The sequence below is a fragment of the Emydura macquarii genome, unplaced genomic scaffold (assembly GCF_026122565.2).
Source record: "Emydura macquarii macquarii isolate MOO-44397 ecotype Brisbane River unplaced genomic scaffold, CSIRO-AGI_Emac_v2 contig_71, whole genome shotgun sequence".
NCBI lineage: Eukaryota > Metazoa > Chordata > Testudines > Chelidae > Emydura > Emydura macquarii.
In genome coordinates this window covers 10,807,518-10,830,556 of record NW_027130208.1, presented here as the reverse complement: position 1 = coordinate 10,830,556, position 23,039 = coordinate 10,807,518, and the positions used below count along the sequence as shown (strand labels likewise).

Below are 23,039 nucleotides of genomic sequence, written 5' to 3'. Positions count from 1 at the left end.
GTCTCCAGGCTCTGTCTACGTTACAGTTTATATTGGCATAATGTATGTTGTTCAGGGGTGTCAATAATGCACCCCTCCACCCCCGAGCGACATAAGTTACACCGACGTAAGCGCTACGTCAGTGGGAGAGTTTTTGCTGCCATAGCTCCCACTGCTCGCAGAGGTGGTTTTATTATGCCAACAGGAGAGCTCTCTCCTGTCGGCATAGAGCGTTTTTACCAGATGCTCTGCAGCGCTGCTGCATGTGTAGGCAAGCCCACTTGAGCACACAGTATTGCTGCGTTACCATGTGTGTGGTTTTGGGAGCATGTTTTCAGTCCAATAGAGCTTGACATTTCCAAAGCAATGTTCTAGCTATGCATATTTAGCTCTTTTGTGAAATTAAATTATAATACAACTGCTTATCGTTGTAGATCTCTTTGTGATAAATCAGGGAAAATAATCAAATAGGTTTCCACAGTCTGACTTCATATAAAGCATGGCCAGTGTAACTTTCCTTATATGGGAGGTCAAAGCAGTCATTTGCAGTGTATTGCACTACTTGGCTACTTAAGGAGCAATCCAGTTTAATACAATCTAATCTAATCCAATCTAAAACTGGTCAGTAAATGGTAATTTCTGTTTCACTTACAAGGTTACTGATTTCTACAGTTCATTTACAGAAAATCAATGCAGCCCAAGATTTGAAGGGACTCCATTTGTTGAATATTTGTTATTTTAGAATTCAAAGTAAAATGCATGAGCTGGAAAATATCATATAAATGCGATATAGTAGGGCAGACTTTTTTCACTCAGGAATTCAAACTTTTATGATTCCCACAGCCACATAATTTACTTCTCTTGTGTATTCCAGAATAGAAATTGCTTTTGTTATCCAACTGTGATGGGGTGGGGCAGGCCAAAAGAGCATCTTAATATTTTTTTCAGTGGTGAGTCTCTCCCTCTCTGTTCCCCTGAAATTGATGCCCCTTTTCCAACAAAATGCTGGGGGTGGAGAAGGAGGCAGATTCAATATTTCATCTTAAAGGATATTTTTGTGGCAAGTCATGAGTGTCTGAAATCAGGGAATTATAATGAATAATCTCCTGAAACATAACTAAACTGAAGCTAGAAGTCTGTTCTACTTCTAAAAATAAACTATATTTTCCAATTTCTGCATAGTTTGCAAATTCTGCTCTTTTTAAACTAATCATTGGAGGAAGGAATGTTGCTTACTGTATTAATTAACAAATTACTGCTGCAGGACTTAGTTTGAGATTTTTCTGTATTGTTTATGGAGTCCGGAGCAAGTTAAATTTGGAAGTTTCCTCACTTCAGGTTATGCATTGTAGCTGCCATATTTCTGGCTCCATAAATCACTTCAGAATCATGTTAGTTGGCTGTGTAGAAGGATTTCTGTTGAATGTAAGTGATGTTTTTCCTCCAATTTCTCCAGAGTTCAAATGTGCTGACAATGCACCATCCTCACTTCTGAGCTAGGGATGATTGGTTAAAAATGAATCAAATTATTTTTGTAACCCAGTGTTAGACCTGGTCTACACTACAGACTTTTGTCGACCAAAGTCAACTTTTTGCACCAAAGCACTTTTTGCACTGCAGTTCTCCCACCCGCCCTCGCGACCCAACTCCCCTGATTTTGCGACACAAAAAAACCACCTCAACAAGAGGCCTAAAGCTTTTTGCACCAAACTTTTAGCAACAGAGCGTCAGTGTAGACTAAACGCTTGGTTCTGACATTGTAAATGGTCTCCAGGAAGGGCCCCTCAATGCCCAACTTGACCACTCTGGCCATCAGTTTGAACTCCGCTGCCCTGCAGCCATCTGCCCCTCCCCCTTTAAAGTCTCAGGAATTTTTGAAATTCCACTTACTTTTTGGTCAGCATGGAGAGCTCACATCTCATCTTCCCAGCTGACCTAAAGGCCCAGGGAGTCAAACTGTTGCTCTGGTGCAGAGTCAAAGACCTGCCCCTTTTACAAGGAGCTGGAAGCCATCCTCAGCAGTGACCCCACTTCCACTGCCAAGAGACCCGTGGATACCTTCGCGGGCCCGGCAGCAGCGGACACTGGACTAAACCCCGATGAAGCAGTCATGGACGAGAAGGTTGAGTTGGAGGACCATGTGGAGCAGGGGACAAAGTAGTTTGCTGACATGGGGAGACAAGACCTCTTCTGAACCCCGGAGGCTTCGAACCATTCCCAACCCTCCAGCTCTGGCGTGCAGGATGCAGGAGAGGGGAGCTCTGATCAGTTATTTTTTTAGATGCTGTTGCTTAGTTACCTGTAAATTATAGCTGTCCTTTGTTTTGTTGCATTATATAGCAGGTTGAATGGATAGAATTGCACTAGAGTAGCTGTGTTTGCATGCACTTCCCGTTCCCCTGTTCAGTTAGGCCCTGCAGCGGAAGAATGTGTTAAAGCACACTGAGATTTCACAGGAATCCTCCAGAGAATTCTCTAGGAAACGTTCCTGGAGGTACTCGCCAATCTTCTGCCGGTGATTCCTTAGCAGAGCTGCTTTGTTTCTTCCCCCATTGTAGGAAACTTTCCTGTGACATACAGGCAAGCAGCATAGGGATCCGGTTTGAAGCTGCTCGCATGGAGGAGATGCACTCTAGCATCTCTGCTTACTCTCAGGAGTGAGGTATCTGCTTCTATGGCCCCCATCTGTGGAAAATAATGGCACAATTTGAAATTTTGTCCCTGTCTATCTGCATCAATACCCTAAACAACCACCCAGAACCTTTTCCCCCAGCGTGAGTGCCTCCTCCCCCTGGGCATAGCTCACCATGCCCTGTTTGATAATAGAGCTGTGCGCTTGCCAGGGGACAGAGAGAAAGAGATGTATTTTACAGTAATGCATCAGTGCTCTCACATGTTCTCACAATCATGCTTCATTCATAGTTTATTGTGCTTCTATAGATGTGCCCTTGAGAGAAACCCCTTCCACACCTGCCAAGTGCCTATGGATGATAAGAAAACGACCATGGAGAAACAAAGAGGAGATGTTCCAAGAATTCCTCCAGCCCTCTGAGGCGGAAAAAAAAGAAAAAAGGACACAGAAACACACTATGTTCGAAAATCAGAAAATTGATAGGCAAGAGAGAAGGGAAAACCAGGAGCAAGTGATAGCAGGTCACGAGCTCATGATAAAAGCCATGGAAGAGCAAACGGAGTTGCTAATGTCACTAATAATGCTGCAGACTGAATTCATGTATTCTCACCCCATCTTGCAGCCAGGACAGAACTGCTTTTCTTGCTCTCCCCAAACTCCACCCACACATTCCTACTAAACTCCCAGCCCATCTCGGTACCTTGTTCACTCCACCTCTTCAGACAGCTACCAGAATGATATCTGGACTTACATCCAGATGTCATAGCACGCACTGCCCCTCACAGCTTTCTTCCCTCCAGCCCTGCTTTTTGTGTGTGTTGTGAATTACTGTTATTTAATAAAGACATACTCTGTGAAGAATAAGCAATCTTTGTCTCTTGCACACAGTGGTTGCAGCTCACACTGATACACAGTGCAAGCGGGATAGCAATCATAGTATGTCACAGCACTGTTTACAAAGACACCTTATTGTTGCTCATTGTCAAAATGGCTTCTCAAGGCCTTCCTGATTTGAATGGCCCCCCATTGTGTCCCTCTAATAGCCCTAAGATCTGGTTGTTCATAGTCAGCTGGAAGGCGATCTGCCTCTGTGCTCCACCCTGGGGGGAACTTTTCACCCTTAGCTTCACAAGTATTACGGAGCATGCAGCAGATAGCTATATGGGAATATTTTCCACATTTAGGTCTAAGCTGCCATAAAGGCATCACCAGCAAGCTTTTAATCTGCCAAACACACATTCAACAGTCATTCAGCATGTGCTCAACCTGTTATTGAAGTGCTCCTTGCTGCTATCCAGGTTGTCCGTATAAGGCTTCATGAGCCATGCAGTAAGGGGTAGGTTGGGTCTCCCAGGATCACTATGGGCATTTCAACATACTTCACTGGAATTTTTTGGTCTGGAAAGAAAGCAACTTTGTGTACAGGCCAGTGTATCTGAAGATGCATGCATCGTGAACCTTCCCTGACCAACAAACGTTGTCAGTGAAACACACATGATGATCCGCAAGCACCTGCAGTACAACAGAGAAGTACCCCTTTCTATTGACGTACTCCATCGCAAGCTGGTCTGTGGCCAAAATTGGGATGTGTGTGCCATCTATCACCATGCCTCAGTTAGGGAATCCCATCGCTGCGAAGCCATCCACTATTTCACACACATTTACAAGACTCTCAGTCCTTCAGAGCAGAATGCGATTAATGGCTTTGAACACTTGCGATAACACAGCTCCAATAGTGAGTGGGTTTCCCAACTTCAAATGGATTAGTGACTGATCGGTAGCAGTTTAGATTTGCCAGCTTCCACAAGGCAATTGCCACGTGCTTCTCCACTGAGAGGGCAGCTCTCATTCTGGTGTCCTTGCGCTGCAGAGCATGGGCAATCTCCGTACAGAGTTCCATGAAGGTGGCTTTGAGCTTTCAAAGTTCTGCAGCCACTGCTCGTCATTCCAGATGTGCATAACTATGTGATCCCACCACTCAGTGCTTGTTTCATGCACCCAAAAGTGGCGGTGCACCGTGTGCGGATGCTCCATGAATGCAAGCAATAATTTGTTGTTGTTTGTTTGCATGGCACACAACAGGTCAGGCGCCTCGTATTCCTGTTCCAATTGGGAGCTCATGATATTCTGCATGACCAGCTGCGATGTGTTCAGAATACTGACAACAATATTGGAGAGCAGTGCAGAATCCATCCTTTCAGATAGAGATGGGAAGTGCTCAGAAAACTGGGGCCATTGAAAAATGCTGCGAAACATAGTCCGAAACCCATAGAATGATGGGACGGAAATGAAGGCATCATGGGACATTGATCTTCTTCGCCTTCCCACAACTGCTAGTGGCACAAGGTGGTGAGTTGCACAGTGGGATAGCTGCCCACAGTTCACTGCTCTCACTGTTGATGCTAAAGCACCAACTGTGGGCATGCTTCGGTGACACGAGTGCCGTGTGGACAGGCACAAGCATAATTACAGCGCTTCTTGATCATTGCTGTAACTTGAGTCAACAACACTTTCTAGACAACGCCTTACTCTGTGTGGCTGTCTGCTTCCTTCTAGTAACTGTTCCAAACTTAGCTTAAGGCCAGAAGCAAACTAATAAATATCTAATGGAGCTGTGTCTTTTAGCTCAGGCAGCAGAGGCTCATACTTATATATCCAGATGTTCTGGGTTTGATTCTTGCTGCAGACAACCAACCCATCATCGTTGTATTACATTTTGTTGATGCTGTAGAATTTTATAATTCTGCAAAAACACAGGGCTAGATCATGGAACCCTTACTCTTGTAGACTTTAATAGGATTACTTCCCTGAGTAAATGCTCATCAATGTCAGGGGAAAATAGCTCACCTTCTATGATCTAGATTACATCTTGGAGTTTTACTGTGAGCTTTTCCCTGTTGCTGTCCAGAATCTGATCACATCTTGGTACAGAATCTTCCATTGTTACACAAAAATACTCCTCAAAATGGTACCTAGCTGTAAGAAAATAGGGTTTTTTTAAAAATTTAAATTAAAAAAATGACTTGGGTAGCTTTCTGTTAGAATATCTTCTTGACAGCTAATGTCTTTCTAGGTGTGAGAGTGGTACCTCCGAGTACTTTGGATATTAGGTCCATTCACCTACTCTCTGTGGTCCCATCTATTGTAAAACTTTACAGCACTTCTTTGAACAAAGATAGAAATTACAGATATGAAGAAACTAGAACATATTACAAGGAACAGCTGGTGCTCTTTGTTTCCTCTAACTATGCCAACTGTAGCGCTGCAAAAGGACAAGGCGAGGGCATGCAAGCAGTAGGGAAGCTGTTCCAGGAACAGCTGAACTTAATTGTGACTTCTTGACTTCGCTTTGTCTTCCTGAATGTTCAGGGAGCTAGTTAGCAAGCTGGAGGGGTAGCAGTAGAGTGCCCACTTCCAGGTTGCATGCTCAATCTACTGGGACGGATTTGGAAATGGGAGGGAATTGTATTTTTGGTGAAATTGGCCACCCTTTCCTAGACTCTGTTTTTCATTTTTGAATAATCTCTAGGCTATTTTATGGATTGTCAGGGGAGCCATCTTGAATTATCTCAAAGTCATCTCTGCATAAAGTAACTAAAAACTAGCATTTGCTCTGTCACTATAATCTTGGAAGGGAATTAAAAAGGAGAAAATACTGAGTTTGAAATAGATCCTGCAGTGGATAACAGCCACAGTGTACTAAAATGAGGGCACAGATGATCTCAGAAAGAACAGGGCATGGTTTAAGAATTTATTAATTTTAAGAAGTGTGCCTTAAACTAACAGAAAATATGTGTGCACCAATATAACGGGAAATGTATTCAATGAGTGTTAAGATAAGATAATGATGTTGCCAGCTTTGAAAGGTATGGGTAGGGTTACATGCTATGTAAAGTGTGGGTTTGAGATACTTGTCCTGCCCTTGGACAATCTAACTTTATCCATCTGGCTCTTCAGGAAATGTTCTAATGTTCTTGTCCATGAATTGGCGTTCATCTTTTATTAGTGCTGGCTTCAAGTTTTTTTCCTTGCCATCTGTCCTTATTTCTGCTCGTGTTGACTAAATATGGTAAAAGTGTGAATTTAAAAAAAAAATTGTTGTGCACATAAATGAATGTAAATGAACTCACTCTAAGAAGGTGTTATGTGAAGGAGTGTATTTTTATCCGTCTTCTTTCCCCTTAGAAGAGTTGATTGTTTGTAAGTTTTATATAAATCATAAGGAGTCTTACATTGTCTCTCCAAAACTATTGCTTAGAAATATATAATACTTGTATTTTATTTGGGTTCTGAAAGTGCCTTAATATTAGTTTCTCTATCTGTAATTGGAGGTTAGGACACAGACAAGTTTAAGTGGTTTACTCAAGGTCACAGAGAAAGTCCATAGCAAAGGGGGTTAGATTTATGTTCCTGACTCATGGTACCCTCTTCTAACTAAGCCTTCCCAAGCCTTTTTCTCCAGAGCCAGACTGCCATATATTGGCTTGATTTTCTGAGATGCTGCACACCTGTAGTTTCCATTAATTTAGGTGGAAGCTGGGGATGTTGAAAACTTTTTTTGAAAATCAGGCCAGTGCAGGAATAAAGTCAGTCACATTTGGATTTTCATTGAAAACTCACTCTCAGAAGGTTAACCAATTAAAAACAATGTTGCCTAGTGAATAGAGCGGAGGCGAGGGAATCAATAGCAAAGTCAGGAATAGAATCCTAAGCTCCTGATTTGCTCTTGATGTTTGTTTTTCCCAGCCGTAAATGGAAATACTCGCCTGTGTGCAGCTTAATCATTGGTTTGTAAAGTACTCCAGATCATCAGCACTATTTAATTCCAAATATTGCTACTGCCCTACACCTAACATGTCGTTGCTGCTCACATAATTAAAATAATAGGGCTAAAGCTGAAATGGAAAATAATATTTTGTATCTTCATGGGAAAATGTTTTAGGAAGAGTATTCCAATCCATCTTGTTAGCCCAGTACGTCTGTTGAAAGGAAAAGCTGCCTAACTGTAGGTTCTGGTAGCATTTTGGGCTCTGGTTAATGACCACAGATGACATTGACTTCATAAAGTAATTGGAAACAAGTCCTGGAATATGAGTGCTCTTAAATTAAGAGAGCATAACTGATTGAGTGGGAGTGCACAAGTAATAATGATTGTAAATGGGCACAAGTCACTTTGTCTATGAATGAATGAGTGAACAGAGGATGCTGAGTATTAGTAAATATGAATAATTTATAATAATTTAAGGAGATACTGAGTGTTTCTGTATGATGAAATATGCATAAATCCAGTGAATGCGTGAATCATCTTATTTTGATTTGATAAGTAATGATTTTCTGCATTTCTGTTAATACAACAAAACCTGCTGAAGATTGGTGCTGAGACAAATATGTATCCTAGTCAGTATGAAGATGATGATAATATCTAGCCCTTAAACAGAACTGTTCATCCAGACCTCACAGAATTTACAAAGGAAGGTAAGTATCATTATTCACATTATACAAATAGGGAAACAAAGGCAGAAGGTCAGTGGCACAGCCAGAAATAGAACTTGCTGAGAGCCAACACGCAACCCACTGGACCATGTTACCTCTCTGGGAGAGCATGGGGGCTGACATGGAGAGAGAGAGCTTTGCAGGGAACAACTGGATATTACTGAGATTAACAAACTATTTTAAGCTCACCTGTTCTGTTTTGTTCCTCTGAGGCAGTGCTGATTGTCCTCTGGTGCTTTACAAGGATGTTTTTTGTTACATGGACAAACAGCATCATTAGGGAGAGCAGTTGTAGGCCTGTGTTCCAAGCCCAGTTTGAGCCCAAATCAGTTCCTTGTAATCAGTTCACACTCTTGAATGGGAACCAGTTCTCCTAGTTGAAGCAGGGATGCTGCAGCTTTCTGTCTCTATGAAAAGGAATATAGTCATTCTCCCAGTCTCCTCATTTCAAACCCTCAGAAGAAGCCACATGCTGAAACATGCCCTCCTGGTGTATATCAGCTCTTCTCAGTAATGTATATAAATAGTTGTTTAAAAAAAAAAAGAATTCCCCCTCCTGGCCAGATGAAACCTGAACATATTTTAAATGGAAAAATACTGATTTGACTTCTCACCTGAAAAGAGCCAATAGATTTTTTTTTTAAACATTATTTCACCTGGATTTTTTAACCTGATTTCATGAAACAAACAATACTGTAGTTATCAGCAGTATGGTTAGATTGTTAATTTCCAGCCTTCATATCTTATCTTTAGGATTCTTTTTTCCCTATCTTAAACTCTGGAGTTAGCAGTTGAACACTTTCTCAAGGGAATGCAGCTAATGGGGGGTGAATTTCAGAAGAAATGAGCGCTCCAGAAATGAATTTACAAGAGGTTATCGTGTTGTGGTGAACAAGTAAGATTTATTTTTTAAAAAACCCTCGCTTTATTTTTAAAAAAATCTCCCAATCATCATTATTTCAAGTTACACATGGGACACAAGTAAGTTTGAAGCTACCCTGTATGTGTGATTATTTTAAATGGTAGGACATATTGGGGAGAGGCAGAGTAGGAGAGAGCGAGAGCAACCTAACACCCAGAATGGGAAAAACACACAATTATGTTAAATATAGGTTATTTAAATTGACTGTTTCTTCAGGGATTGCTTAATCTTTTGTAGGCTGAGTTATTTTAGATGACGGGGTAAAATTTTCAAGAGTATCTAAGTGACTTCGGAGCTTGAGTCTCATTATTAAATGAAATTCAGACATTTAGGCGCTTATGTCTCATTGAAATTCAGTGGGACCTAGACTGCCAAGAACTGAACTCACAATTGAAAATGGGACTCTAGTTGCTAAATCGCTTAGTCAGTCTCGAAAATTTTTCCTGAGGTCCTACATTTTTTGTAAGACCTGTCTTCTCTGTGTGACTGTTTAATCCCATATTTTCAAAAGTGTGCATCTGAAAGTTGAGTATATGGGTTTGTGCACACCTCTGGTGTTCTGCACACTCAGATTGGGTTTGTACATGAATAGCAAGGTATTCAACTTGCACCCATGTGACAGGCATTGTACATAAGGGAAATGTGCTCTCTCTCAGGGAATGTCTACATGGCAGCAGACATTGATGCAGTAGCATCAATTGAGTGAGTTTGTGTAGACCCGCTCAGTCGATGGGAGAGTGCTCTCTTGTCAGCTTAGTATCTCACGTCGACCCAGCGTGGCAGTGTAGACCAGGTCTTAGTAACTGGGGCTTAAAGACCTCTCAACAATTTCCACAAGATCAAAGTTTCACTTGGGTTTCCTTGGTTAAACTGTCCCCATGCCACAAGACTAGTCTGTCTGATTTCTACCCTCTACCAAAGAGGTGACGAGTTTGACGTGCCAGGTTTTATATGAATGTAAAACGGAATTATTTTGTGAGTGTTTTTTCAGAACAATGGAGTTCATTTTGCATCTGTCTCTCTTGTTTTACATTTTACTTGCTCTCTGATGTTCTGTTGAAGTTATAAGGGAGTAAGTGAGGAAGCCTTACAAATGATGAGCAAATGAGTCAGGGAATCGAATACAATTACTGAAATGGCAGCATATATGCAGTGTGCTTTTCCTTTTATACATTTAGCTTAATCTGTTTATAGATGTTGCAGTTTATCAATCGCTCACCATAATTGTTGTTTCTGTATTGGATTTTGAGTTTCATATTGACTATCTTTGCTAATGTATTGTAAAGAAATCCAGCTGCTTCTGGTAAAGGACAGGGATTCCAATGCTTTAAATACTGTGGTTGGTCTATTTATGCACTTTAACTACTTCCTGAATGAGCCTACATCACTCTGTTTGGCAAGCCAACAATGATCAAACGAGGTGTAATATCTGAGAAGTTGATGTTTCATTTATCTATACTCTCTGCATGCAGGCTATTATATAAAGAAACTGTTATGTTTTGTTTTGTTTCGGAGGGTTTTCTGTCCCTGTGAGAAAAGCACAGAAAGGTTTTCCTGTAGCTGCATTTGAACACATTTGTTCTTGCTATATAGTGCTTGTTCCAACAGTAATTTCAACATTTGGATTTTTCACACACAGTCATAAAGGTCACAGTAGATCTTTAGTAATTTTTTTGCATAACCATATCCTGAAACTAGTGCTTCTGAGCCAAAGAGGGCTATCCTGCAAATCCCATCTCTGTTGAATGAATCTGCAAACATCCACAATGGCTATTGTCAGACTTACTGGGTGAAATGTGCCTGGTCTCGTTGAATCCACCCCCATCTGAGATTTCAGGTTGCCAGTGGAATCACTTAATTCTCCTGCTCTGAGACCAGGGCGTTGGGGTGCCATCCCCTGTGTATGACCAGGTCTGATTTAGGCTCAGACCCTGCCATTCTGTTTCCTCTTGAAGCAATGACAGTGGTAACTAGGGAGCAAATTACTTCCTTGAAGTAAAGTATTTAAAGCAAAATAATTTAAGAAAAACACAAGAAAACAGTCTACATGCTTGTGTGTCTTTCCCTATGCCTTCCCATTCCTGGATCTGAGGAGAGACACTGCATTTTGACTCCCTCTGCAGAGTCTCCATGTGTCATGCTGTTCCCTCGACAGCTTCTGACAATTACCCCCACTCTGCTTCTCCCAAGAAGGGCTTTTTAACTGTTTTAATGTTGTTTTCATCTTCAGAGTCTGAGTTTTTTGCAAAACAAGACTTGCAGCTTGTTGACAACAGGATACAGGATCCTTGAAGCAAACGGTTTTCCCCATTGTCTCCCAAGTGTGAGCTTGAGACTGCTTGCATAGCTCTATTATGGTGCTTTCCTTTCCTGTTTGTTCTTCCCATAGCCCCTAATTAATATAGAACCATATGTTGCTACAGGACATTCTAATACCTGATCCCACCACAATTACACATAACTTTACCTCACTGACCAGGTCACTTGCATTATTCATACCAATATTGCATATCAGTGTTCTTAGATTAATACATAGCAGCTCTCATCTGTCATGGCTGTAATGAACCATATTTGGCGATCTAGACAACACACAATTGATTCTGTGGATTCCGCTCTTGGCAATATCTCTGGTTCTATAGTTAAAAGAACAGTCCTCTTTTTCTGAGGGAGAAGCCTCAGGATCACCATAGGGTTAGCATATTGCTTGATTTACTTTCTCTCACTCTGTGTTACACTTACACTCACACCCCTGTTTAGCACTGAATTTTCTTGTTTTTGTAAAGCCGGCAAGGGCGGTTGAGAATTTGGAGGTCTCTAGCTTGAGCGAGTTCACTGGTGAAACTTGGAGAGCTTGTGAATTTCATGTTTTACAGTTAACAAAGTTGCCATAAGCTCCTTATCAGGAGCTAAGCAGCTTGATGCATTTACAAGTTCCATCATCCTTTGCTCCAACCTGTTAAGCTTCTTGACCTTACAATCTCCTTCTCTTTCAGTAGCTGATCTTCTAAATTCCTGTATTGAGATAGCTGCACTGTTAACCATTGTTCATGCACATTATGGTGCAGGTAGAGAAGGCTGCCTTGCTCAGCCATGACAAGAATTTAAAAGTAAATCAATCAATCAGTCTTACATATATTTGATCAGATTGAGATTGAGAGTTTGGCCACCAGGACTCTGGCAATCCATCCTCCCATATGGTCTTTTACAGGTCAGCTGTAAACTAGGATGACCTGTGAGTGTGGAGCGCTGCACCCTAGTTCCATAAGTTTTGAAGGTAGACAAGGAACACTGGCCCTTCATCATGCCCAAGTAGATATGTCACAGCCTCAGACCTCCAGGAGGTAATATTTGGTTAAGGACATAAGCAATTAGAATTTTTTGCTTAGATTCCAATTCAGGCCCAAATTCAAGATGAAGAGTGTAATCAGGCATGCACGCTGAGCCAGTCACTACTTGGGAGAGTCCCATGGTTGTCATGATGGATGTGAACTATGAACTGATCCAGAGGATTTGTCACATCCACTAAGTTCTTTCAGCCTTGGTGCCTCTAGTACCACCATGGTGAGGCGCTTCATCTGTTCACACGGGGACCGCATTTCAGAAGATGGTAGCTACAACCAAAGTAAGCCCACTTTGGGACTTACATTTAGAGTGAATGTGCTACATCCTATCCAGAATTCAGATTTGGGTGCACCTAGCACAGCCTCTTCACCCCTCTCCTGATCTCCTTCAGGTTTATGCTGTTCTGAATATGTGGCTGGAACCAACTGTGCCCTCCCTCCCCAAAATTGTCTAGCAGTATCATTCACTCAGGTTTTGGCAATGCATGCAAGACGGGGGGTCTCATTCCAAATTAAATGATGGACAGTTTAAACTTTAACTACTGATTTGTGCATTTGACAGCAGAAACCTAAGTCTGACCAGCAGGCAAAATCATTGGAATTGAAATAAAATATCTTTAATGTGGTTTACTCTGGGCAAATGATTCCTTCCTGCTTCCCTTCCCCTGCTTGCTACCATCTGGATCAGGGAGTCCCAGCTTCCATAACTGAATTCCTTTCCCTCCTACTCCCAGAAATCCCCACCCCTGCATCATTCCACTTTCTGAGTTGCCTTAAGGTGTTTTTGGAGTTGGAATATGGACCTGCTGAGAAGGCACACTGAGCCAAAAGGGGTTAAAAGGCAATAGTGGGCTCACGCAATACTGCCCTTCAGACCTGCCAAACATGCTGCAATTGGAGGAGCGGGTTAAAGGAAGCTCAGGCAAAGGGTAACAGACAGGGTGCGGGAGAGAGGAATCCTTCCCCAGGAAGCCAGACAGAAGAGTGAGCCTGCGACCACAGAGTGGGTAAGGCCATCAGGCAGAGCCTTCTCCATCCACAACCCTCTTCAAGAACTCATAGGGCCCTACTCATTTGGAATCTTTTGTTGTAAGGTGATTGATAGTTTGGACTATGGAGGGCTTTATAGATAGGAAGTAACCCTTACACTCAATACAGAGAGAACCTGCCAGTGGCACTTTCCACAGAGCCTTGGGCTGGGATCCGGTGGAAAGGGAGGGCCTGGGTTTCCTCTATCACACCCTCTTAAAAGACCAGACCCAGATGTTGGGGGTGGGGGGAAAGCTGAAGATCTGTCACTTAAGGTCAGGAACATCTCTACTGCCTGACTGAGAGTCAAGGGGCTAGAAGTCAAGTGTGCTAACCACTGGGCCTCCTGGCCCTCTAAGCCTTGTGTCACAGGCCATCTAAGCAGCTTCTGCACTCTTTTGTTCCCCAACATGATGCCTTCCAGTCTCCCTATAAATGTCTTAACAAATTAAAACTAAAGACAATCAATCTGCCATTCACCCTGCCTCCTTAAACCTTTAATGCAATTTCCCAAATCTCTTCCAAACTTCTTAGGTCCCAGACCTACTTAGGTACTAAGTCCTTCCCCGGCCCTAAACTATATTAAGTGATGTGTCCTATAAGATTAACTAAGGTAGTAATTAACACGTCGGCATGAGTTGATTTGAGTATAATCTTAGCTATGGAGTAATATTACTTTGGGGATCCCAACTGCAGAGTACTTAATCTTACTTGCACAAAAGGGATGCATTGCTAATAACATGCAGATATTATATGCATATGTAAAAATAAAATGTGAATTATAAATGGATTTTACTTATGAAATATCATTTGAGTTAAATTAATATATAAGAAAAAACATTAATTAATACTATTTCTGTCTCAGTCTGGACTGAGATGCTGTTTTCTCCTTTCTCTTTTACTGGCAGCTGAAGTAGCAGGGAATTATTTTTAGCACTATTTGTCCTGGTTGTCATCCTGGACACAGCAGCTTTCCATCTTACTCATCGCCAAAGTCCATTGCAATTGCCATATTGGATCAAATCAGGGTCCTTTCTCCAACAGTGATCAGTACCGACTGTTTCAAAGAAAGGTGCAAGAAACCTAGCAATAGGCACTATTGGGATAACCTGCCCCCAAGGAAAGATTATTCCTTACCCCCTGTAGTTAAAGGTTGGCTATGGCATGAAGCATGAGGGTTTATATTTCTTCCAACTCTCCTGTTTATTTTTCATGTGTTTAGTATTATGACTCTGGGTATGCTTGTTGTTCATATTATTGTCCAAACTCGTCTAAATCCTGCTAAAATCCTGACTTCAGTGATACATTGTTGTAGTGAGTTCCACAGGCTAGCTATGCATTGTGTAGGGGAAAAACCCTTCTTCTATGGTTTTAAATTTTCTTCTTTTCCGTTTCACAGAATGCCTCTTTATTCTGTATTATGAAAGGGAGTGAATTGAAGGACCCAGTCTTCCTTCTGTATACCTTTATGTTATGTCCTCCTATTGCTTCCTTTCTAAGGTAAACAGTTCCAGTCCTTTCAGTCATTCTTCATATGGCAGTTTCTCCATGTCTCAGGTTCCTCTGACTCCCAAGAAAAAAACACCATTTGGAATAAATGCCCAGGAGGGTGCTATGACTACCGATAGCAGTCTTGTCTTTTTGCATTCTTCTGTTGTCTAAGTACATACACCAGTGGTTCTTAACCTTTCCAAACTACTGTACCCCTGAAGCCTGAGTCCCACCCCCACGGGGCTGAGGCATGTAACTTAGTTTCATGGTGCCCCTGTGGCTCCAGGCAATTGCCTTTCTTGCCACCCCCAATACCAGATCTGCACTTGCGACCCCTCTAAACCCCCAGGTTAAGAAACACTGACATACACTCTTACAGAATGACTTGGATCTGTGGGGCAGGCATTGGAAATCTCCATTAGAACCAGACTCCTCAAGTTCCTGCTCTCCACATTCATTGCGGGTGGGGAATTGCTGTTGGAGTCCTTGTTAGATATGCAAGAAAATATGCAAGACAAAGCCTTGATAGCCTTGAAAGAATTAAGGCAATCCTTTCTATACCCCAGACGTTTTATAGTAATCATGTGTCCATGTTTGGTGCCTGCATTATTAGGCTGCCTGCCAACTCAGGCAAGCAACACTGCATTGGCTTACACTAGTTTTTCATTTTTAAATATTTAATTATGTCTTTTATTATGGCTAGGTATGCTGTGGATCCCTCTTCTCCTTTATCCCTCCTACTATGTGAGAGCTGTAATGGTATTCCAAATACTTCAGCAATTTCAGTGCCTTTCATCTCCAAATACCAGGTGTCTGCCTATTCAGATCGGTTAGACAATTTAAAATCACTTCTCCTGACCAAGAAGAATGAAGACAATCTAAAAACGTATCTTGCTTGCTGACAAAGACCCTGTTTCTTGTGATAATGACTGAAAGATGTAATGCAGAAGGTCTCTGTTATTTTGGTAGGTACATTGAAAAAGTGTTAAAGATTCCTACTTCTAAGTCAGACAGTGGGGGCACAGAATGATAAAACTTTTCTCATGGTGTATGTTCTGCCATGTAATCTCTTATTTCACAGACTTGGTCTAACACCAGTGTTAAATATTTAGGTCCACCTATATTAGGGAAAATATATTAAGAAATCCAGCTTATAAAGCTCCTGTATGGTAGGCTTGACTGTGGTTACAGATGATGCCAAATCATCTTGCTCATAAAGGGAAATATGTCTGTTTTGGGCCTTGAGCTTGATAGGGTATTTCATGGTGACAGAATATATAAGTATTGCATAGAATTTAAAAGTTGATATAAAATTAAGATGTGATCCTCTGGCCCTTTGTTTGCTATGGAAGCCTGACTGGCCACAGGCTTACCTGCCTCTATCTCCCCTCTTCCCGATAGGGCAAGAGTCTTTTGACCTAAAGATAAATATTTTTCAGCCTGAGTGCTTCAAAGAAAAGAATGTAGCAGACCCTGCTCCTTAGCTTAACATGCACTTGCTAAAACAAACCATTTCTGCATGTAGTCAGCTAAAGTAGCAATGGGTGCTTGTCCAGGGTTTTTTTGTTATTGCTTTTTACAGAATTGTGGAACCAATTTGAGTATCATTTCTCAACAGATTTTCCAGCATTTTGCACTTCCTAAAGCCTCATTCTCAAGCCTGCCGTGAAAAATATCTATATAGATCTACCGTAGGGATATGGGTGGAGGTCAGCACTGATCAACGATAAAAGGTTACACCTCAAGAAATATTTTTCAGCAGTGAGGAATTAACCGTGGGATCCCTCTTCGCTCCTTTCTTACTGTGCTTACCAGTAACAAATGTGAAAAAGCAATCAGGAAAGAGGGAGCATTGGGAATGAGAAGACGGGAGTTGGGGGCGAGGAGGAAGCGAAGGTGAATACCAGCAAGGGATCGGGCAATTATTCTGTTTAAAAATCACATGAATCTGTGATGAGCCTCCTCTACAGTAACCATGAAACAGTCTATTTCTGTTATATGGCGTGCTGGAATGTTCCGCTAATTGACTGAACATCTGTAACTGCTTTAGAATATTCTCAAATGGGTATTAGTCTGCCTGCTAGCTCAGTTTAAATGTCTTTCCCGTTATAGATTCATTTTGGGGTTTTACTCCTCTGCCATTTTAATTGCATTTAGCAGAAACTGAGAATTCAAGTTCTTGGGCAAGATAGATAGTTTCCTGTCCTTTTTTCAATCTTATTCATTAAAAAAGGGCAATTTTATTTCTCTATTTTATTTTAAATGGAGGAGAGCAAAATCTCTCTTTATAACTTAACATTTGAAATTTCACAGTCATCAGTAGAATAAGCCCTCTTGGTGCTTTGTAAAAAGAAAAAAAAAACAGTTGAAATTTTGACTCAGATCCACATTGGAGAAATCATTTCAACATCTCTTTCCATTCTCATCAGCATTCTGTATTATAGAAAATTATCTGCCTATGTACAGCTCTTGATTGAGTAAGATAATCAGAGAGAGGCAGGGGTGAATTAAGGGTAACTGGGTCTTCATCTACTGGTACTCAGTTCAACCCTAAAACTGATAGGTTTCTAAGGCTGACAGATCTTGCCTCCTAGCTAGCTTTCTCCCCAGACTATGACTGTATTAAAATGAAATGAAAATAATATAGCTGCAGACTTTCTACAAAGTAATATTAGTCCTACTGTCTCCCTTGTTCTTTGTCATCTTCACTTTTCTCTTCCTCTCCTATGCATTTTCTTCCAATATATACAATACTGACGTAATGTTTCTTCTCCTTAGTGACTCTCTTTTAGTCTATATTTCCTGTGTTTAATTCTTTTTTAAATAATCCTGAAAATATATGTATCGAGTGTAATGCACTGTTTAGTGCATGGCTTCTCTCTGTGTCTGATCCACAGACAATCGGTTTGCTACAGATTCTGGGTGCAGGACATACATAGTCCTTCATTTCAGATTGTGGAGTCTCTTGCTGTTAGCCCTGCAGGTCCCTAGTGGAAACCAGATAATGCTTGTTATCTTAACGCCATTCTTATTGCCATTCTCTTCAAGCATTAGAGGCTGGTAACATGGATCTGTTCCTATGAACAGGGGACTTGGCTTGCAGAGGAGCTCTCTAAGCTGCCCAAGTACTGAGCAGATGTGACTAAGGCTTTGTCTACACTAGTACATTTGCTGGCAAAACTTTTGTTGGTCAGGGGTGTGAAAAAATCATCCCCCTGATCAACATAAGTTTCACTGACAAAAGTGCTGGTGTGGACAGTGCTATGGCAGCAGGAGACATTCTCCCGCCAACATAGTTACCGCTGCTCGTTGTGGGTGGTTTGATTATGCTGGCAGAAGAACTTTCTCCTGCTGAAATAGAGTGGCTACAGGAGACCTCACAGTGGCACAGATGCAGTGGTATAGCTGTGCTGGTGCAAGGTCTGTAGTGTAGACATAGCCTAGGTGAATCTTGGTGCAGAGGTTTGATTGAGATCATTTAAAACATCAGAAATACATTCCCACTACTTCTTGTGACATCCTCCTCCACCCAAAGTACTATATGTGTAAATCGTATTGAGAACAAAAAGGAGCTCTACTCAGAACCAAAGGTGTGGGGTAGTACTTTATAATGCTTCTAGAGAATGTGATAGTGCACTGAAAACGAACAAGAAACAAATAACACCGTGCTTGTTCGACAGCTGTTTGTTTTATGCCTGAAATAGCAAAAAATGCCTGCTTAGCTGCAGAACAAGTAAAGTGCCTTTGTATGCCTGCTGTCCTCATCTTTTGCCTGTGTAAGCATCAGGCACAAAACAAGGTGGCTGAAGTACTTGAATGTGATGGGGTGTGTACCCCACATCAGCCTCATAAGGTTAGTGAGGGCCTGAGAGGCCATTTACATTACCTGCTGTCACTTAAGAGAATGTGGGCCAGGGTTTATGGAGAGTGAAGCCCAGCTGGGGGAGGGCTTGGCCAGCACTATAAAGCCAGGAGGCTGAAAGCAGAAGGGAGCTACAGGTGAAGGAGTCTGCAGTCACTCCTTGGGACAAGGGAGGATGTCAGGGATCAGAGAGATAGTAAGCTCTGGGATTCTGTCCTGGAATAACGAGTCTAACAAGAGGTTAGGAGGAAATGAGATAGCCATGGGGAGTAGAGTAGGCTTCTGTGTAAACTCAGACCCAGGCAAGGGAAGAGAGAGGCTAAATGGGAAGGAACCCAGGAGGACAGGGACTGAGTGGATCTGGATTGCTGGTTATAGTGTCCCTGGAACCTGGAGTAGTGGATGGGCTGTGGTTCCCTTACCAGCCACTGGGAAAGTGGCACTGGACCTAGACTTGGAACCGCCAGACAGCTTGTTCAGTGGGATTTTAACTGAGGTGGGAGTCTATTTAATGACCTGGCTGGAGGGATGAGTTGTGAAAACAGTGTGCATTGGGGCAGGGGGGTTCACAGCATGAGTAAACGGATGGCAGAAGGGGTGAGAGCTAATTCCCAGACCTAGCCACAAGGAGTGCACTTGCAATGGGTGGATCTCTTCACACTGAGCAGGATCTGTTTCATGTCTGCCTGCTTGTAGAATATGTCTTCCACCTGTGCTTTTGCATCAAGGCTGTATATGGGGAAAATAATAAAGAGGGCACGTGCATGTGCCACAGTTTCTGTGTAACCCTGGTGGAAGAAACAGTCTCCTTTCTCTGCTTTATTTACACCAATTGGTGTAGCTCACTAATGTGCCCATGATACATTCAGGCTCAGCTGGATTTAGGTAGGTCATGGTCTTTGGTATTGATGAAAGAGGAAGAGAAATAGACGCATAATGGAGAAGCCCTGAAACCATCTTTTAAACTTATGTAGTGTCTGTATCAAAGATGATGAAGGGGTCTGTGACTATTGCATTCATTAGATATCATAGTTGCTTTCAACCGCAATGATCCTCTGCTCATCTCATCCTTGCTCCCCTTGTTGCTTTGTATCCCACACCTCAGTCTGTCACACCCAGTAACTTCTGGGCAAACAACTCAGTTGGTTCCCCAAACGCTGCCTGACCTTGGCCAAAGAATTCAGCACTAACATTATGCCCTCTCCCACACCCTGGGAGTGCTGTACGATAGTAATGTGCCTCCTCTGTGGCATAACTGCAGATATGTTGCAATTTCATGACAGAGGAAACAAGGTTTCTCTTGGGATTTGAGTAATGTTTTGGGGATTGGATTCCTTGCCATAAAAAGGGAGATGGGAAAGAAAGTGAAGTGATGGGGGAGGAAAGTGGGGAGGGGGAAAGTAGTAGAAAGAAGTGTCCATGCTGAAAGCAACCTCCTGGTTAATGGGATCTGCCGAATAATCTTTCTTTCTCACACCCAGCCTCCTAGGTAATAAAGGTAGCATCACCTCTTTCATACAGTGGACCATATTACATAATTCAGATTATTATTACAACTTTTTTCTTGGATTTTACAAAATACTTTAACAGTTATCCTCTGTAATGATTCCCCTCTGATTTACCTGTAAGGAGGGAGTCAACTTAGTACATAAATCAGCAAACAGAATTCTGAACTATAACACAGGAAAAACTATCCCTTTTTGTATGATTAAATTGGTAAGAAAGGTCTGTATTAAAGTGTATTAAATCTTTTAAAATGTGTCGTCTGGAGGCCTTTCCCATTTAAAAGCAGTCAAGTCCAAATGGTCACGGTGAGCCTTGAGGGCCCTTAATGGCATTCTGACTGGAGAGGTGTAATTGAAGCCTAAGCACTTGTGTGCTTTCATCCTCAAATTATTGTTACGAAATTGGGACTATTTTTTTTTCCATTGGAGGAAAAGGAACAAGTGTGAAATAATTGCTTTTACCAGAAAATGATAGTTTTTTTAGGTAAATGATTAATACAACGTTTGGTGAGCTGTTTCAATTAGCCAGAGAAGATGTATTCATGCACTGAAGTTTTCTTGACCGTATTATTTGAATTATGACATGCTTGTCATGTGTAATAATATGAGCTTCCCATGGAAGAACATCACATTGCTCCCAACATTAGTATTAGTGTGTAGGGGAGGATCTTTCTGCAAGTATAAGCGTGTGTTTAATATACACTATCAGTTTCTTGTCATTATCAGGTTATTAAATAAAATGTTATATTTTTTTAATATTTAACGTAATCAGCCTGAAATTAATCAAATCTTTTCATCCAAAAAATGTGCTGATCACTTTATAATTTTGCAAGTACTGACTGACAGACCGTAAAATGCAAAAAATCACCACATATGCTACAGTATATGTTTTCTTCTAAATTAAACTTGGGTTGCTTTATAGCTTTCATGTTGAGCATCCCAGCAAAATCCTTATGCAATTACAAAGAAGAGAACAGTGTCCTATGTCTCCCTGTTTTTTCTTTAAAGGGGCAAAAATAGAAAAATTTGTCAGCAATCATTTTGTCTTTTATAGTACATAGAGAACCCAATTTGAAGATGGTGTAAATCAGTGTAGTCTCCATTGGCTTAAATGGAACTACATGAGTTTACACCACCTGCAGATCTAGCCCACCGTGAGTATTTAACCAATTTTGCTGGTGATGTAGGCCAGAGTAAAGTGTCTTTGACATAAGTCTGGAATGTGTATAGACAGCATAGATGACCCACACATTTTTCTTCCACCCCTCATCATCTTGTATGTTATGTACCTTATCAAAGCTATTTTAATAGAATTATGTGAGCGTCATTGAGTTTTTGTTGTTTGGTTCTATTTTTCCTGTGTCTCCACTTCTGATGCCAGGTGCTTAGCTATCATGGGTCAACTCCTCAGCTGGTGTAAGTCAGTGGAGTTTCCTTCTCTTTGATGGATCAATGCTGACTTGCACCTGCTGAGGCTCTGGCCCCATGCACCTATCTGCTTGCAGGGCTCTGAAGAGAGAAAAAATATAACTAATATATTTCTCAGAACTCTCATAAAACAGCTCTTTTATACATGGTAGAGTGACTACAAAATCTCAATCCAGTGTTTGAAATTATTATTCTATCAGAAATTGAGGTTTCTTGGTTTTCTGATGATATAAATCTCCTGTTTTTAGCCTAAATGGGCTTCCAGTTATTAGAATTTAACGCTCTCATAGGTCCAAGACTGAATATTACTGTTTTGGATCTTAGGCCAATGTAATTTTAGGAAGAAATTCTACTTCTTTGGGGGACAGTGAGGAGACAGATTGGGATAATTCTGTTAAAAACTCCTATTTGAACTAGGTGGTATTATGGAATTAATGAAAATATAGCCCCTTTCCAAATTATGATGAGGACTGAGCTGCTGACAAATTGCTTTAGGTAACCCTCTGAGCCAGGTCAGTAAAAACCTAATTAGCTTTCTAAGGGATCGTCAGCCAGGGGAAGACAGACACCTTGAGGGAAGTGGATCTTAATTCATGCTGGGACAAGAAAAGATATACAAATTAACTTCATTCCAGCCAAAGAATATCAAAGGGAGATTATGTATGCAATGGAAAATTATGCATTTTGATTTGGCAACTCTGCACAATAAAAGCAATTTTTGAAATGATAGATTACAGGAGATAGGAACCCAAACTGTTTGCCCTGGGAAACAAATAAAATACTATAAATATAAAATAAAATAAAATACTGTTTGCAGTTGGTCAGAGAAGAGTCTGTAAGTAATTAAAGCGAACACCTTACTCCCAAAATGTTAATCCAAAGCATGCTTGAATGGCCACATCAGTGTAACCTGAACAGCATAATTGACAGACTTCCATCCTACTTTCAGAGATGAAAGCTCACTGACATCACAGGCTGACACTTCAAGTCTGTGGTTCTGAAGGTTAGCAAGGATTCTGGCAGGCTGAAAGAGAGAAGGCTAAAAGTACGAGCATCATATTTACTGTTTTATTTCTGTAACTTCAGGTAAGAGAGCTGTCTGGGATTATGCTGCATAGGTTAACTGTGATTTCATAGTTGATCTTCTGATTTTTCTAATAACCTTGGTTTTATTTAGCATACTTTTTGGGTCTTAGCATGTTTCTGGGATATTCATTTTATTCTGTCCTCAAGAAGATTAAAAAAAAAAGAAGAAGAAAAGACCTCTGGTGATGGTACCTGTGCTGTGGCACTTAGTCAAAGGTAATCCCTCATAGGTGTTATCAAAAGGTTGTGTGAAACTGGTAAATTGCATGGG

At 41.3% G+C, this 23,039-nt stretch overlaps 1 protein-coding gene across 3 annotated transcripts in view; it reads left to right on the top strand.

The window, feature by feature from the left end:
• CNTN3 (contactin 3) overlaps positions 1 to 23,039 on the top strand; it is a 329,597-nt gene that overhangs the window by 121,569 nt on the left and 184,989 nt on the right. The window lies entirely within an intron of this gene.